Raw genomic sequence first — 2,469 nt, 5'->3', positions numbered from 1 at the left:
ATTATTTAGTTATGAAATAAACCATTTTAGCATGACATTTAGCAAATTATATGCAAACAACATTTTAAACATGAATGAAAGTTGCATATTATTAAACTAGATGAAATTCTAAGCATTTTACATATATAATGTGTTTACAAATTATGCATGGTTATTAAGTTATTATATGCATGAAGATGGAGGGGTTTTCTGCAAAACAGTAAACTCTAGATAATTACAGAAATTCGCAGAGCCTAAAAAACCTATACGTGTTGAATCTGGCAGGCTCGCCCAACAGTAATAAAAAAAGGAGGGACGCTGGGGTCAGCTCACCCATGGGCTTGGCCCGGTGGGTGGAGGAGGAAGCAGCAGGCCAGATCTGGAGGTGGGCCTTGACGGGGCTGGGCCGACGCGTTGCTGGACCGGGCGAGCTCCTCTCGCTCGATCTGGACAGCACAGAGGCACGGAAGCGGGTGCGGTCCTCTCCTTGATAGGTAGCAGGGCAACGGTAGCGCTGGACAAAAAGGCAGCAGCGGGGGTGCGGCTTGCAGGCAGCAGGGAAGGTCTCCGACGGGCGGATCTGGCGGCTCCTGACCGAACCTGGTGACGTCCGCGACCAGCGGCGGCAGGGCTTTCTTGGGCGGCGAGCTTGAGGACTCGACAGCGTCCATGGGCTCCTAGAGCTCCTGGCCAATGGAGAGAGACAGGAACGAGGTGAGCCGCGGGAAGGAGGGAGATGAGGAAGGAGAAGGAAAGAGGAGGGCAGGGAGGAGAAGGAAGCAAGGGCAGGCGGGGCACTCGTCTGCTCATCGGGGACTCGCCGGAGCAGTGAGGCAAGGTCGGGGCTGGCAGGAAGGCGGCGTCGTGGAGCTACTAGTGGTGGAGGAGCTCGGGCATGAGCTCTTGCTCGAGGAAGACGATGGGGAGGCAGCAGAGGAGGTCAAGCTCAGGCGTGGATGAAGGAACTCGAGCTGCAGGAGAGTCATGTTTGTTAGCTTTTTTAATCTTGATTCACATGTATCTGCATATTAGTTTGATTGTCCATGCATATAGGTAGTTGTAGCAGGTGAAGCCTTGGAGAACATGCAGGAGGTGAGATGCGAGGCGCCGTGAGATATGGCGCATGGCGAGATGCCGAACGGTGGCGAGAGGCTGCTGTGTATGCATGTCCGAGGTTGTTAGCTGCTGCTGCATGAGTGGCCGAGTCGTGTGGTTCCTAGAGTGATTCTAGGAGAAGATCAAGTCATTAGTTAGTGGTGTGCGTGGGTGCGTGCATGCAGTTAGTGGGCGAGTGTGTGGCCCGGCTACGTGAGCGTGAGTCTACTTAAGCACTTGTATGCATATTTGCTTTCAGAAGAGAAATACAGAGAACAGAAAAGGGTCGGCTGTGTGATACAGCGGCCACCAAATATCTGTGTTCTTTTGTTCTTCCGTGAGCTTTGAGAGGTAGCTAGAGGAAGAAGAAGAGGAGCTGGCGATCGGCTCCAACAATTGGTATCGGAGCTAGGTGATGACGAAGACGATGCCGCGTGACTCTTCAGCGAGTGGAGCATTGGTGTCGAGCGACTCGGCGGCGATGGCGGCTGCCGCGACGGCGGCGGCGGGGAAACTCCCATTCCTGCTGCTCACGAGGACGAACTACGCGGCGTGGGCGATGAGGATGAAGTACCTCCTGCGTGCCAACGGCGCATGGGCTGCCGTTGATCGCGAGGCGTCGTCCACGGAGGTTGACAAGGGTAAGGAGGAGATGGCCATGACGATCATCTCCCAGTCGATCGACGACACAACGTTGCTGCGAGTTGCGGAGAAGGAGACCGCCGCCGATGTGTGGGCGGCGCTACGCTCCATGCACGTGGGCGTCGAGCGCGTCCGAGAGGCGAGGATTCAGTCCTTGCGCTCGGAGTTTGACGGCCTCAAGATGGGTGATGCAGAGTCCGTGGATGACTTCGCGGCGAGGTTCACGATGCTCGTGGGGCGCATCCGTGAGCTTGGTGATGCGATGGAGGAGAAGTACGTCGTGAAGAATCTGCTCCGAGCCGTCTCCAACAAGTTCATCCATGTTGCGTCGTCAATTGCGTTGTTCGGCGACACCAACAAGATGGCCATGGAGGAGGCCATTGGTTCACTCAAGGCACACGAGGAACTCGTGAAGGGGCGTGAGACGGGACGCAAAGAAGAGCAGCTCCTCATGGCGAGAGGACACGACTCGTCGCGAGGACGGGGTCGTGGCCGTGGACGCAGTGGAGGGCGCAGAGACAAAAGTGAGGTACAGTGTTACAATTGCTGCAAACTTGGTCACTTCGCTTGGGAGTGTCCCGAGAAGAAGAAGGAGAACGAGGAGGAGAAGGCGCTGCTGGGACAGTACGTCGACGACGAGCCAGCTCTCCTTTGAAGCTCCATGAAGAATTGGGAATCAAGATTAGGGGGGTGATTGTTAGCTTTTTTAATCTTGATTCACATGTATCTGCATATTAGTTTGCTTGTCCATGC

At 54.9% G+C, this 2,469-nt stretch overlaps 1 pseudogene; it reads left to right on the top strand.

The window, feature by feature from the left end:
* Positions 1-484: 484 nt before the first annotated feature.
* On the top strand, positions 485-2,244 carry LOC147984720 (uncharacterized; annotated as a pseudogene).
* The last annotated feature ends 225 nt before the right edge of the window (positions 2,245-2,469 follow it).

This window comes from Triticum urartu, chromosome 2A (assembly GCF_056163025.1).
Source record: "Triticum urartu cultivar PI428250 chromosome 2A, HENAU_Tu73, whole genome shotgun sequence".
Lineage (NCBI taxonomy): Eukaryota > Viridiplantae > Streptophyta > Magnoliopsida > Poales > Poaceae > Triticum > Triticum urartu.
The sequence above is the reverse complement of the archived record's forward strand: the minus strand, read 5'-3'. Positions and strand labels throughout refer to the sequence as shown.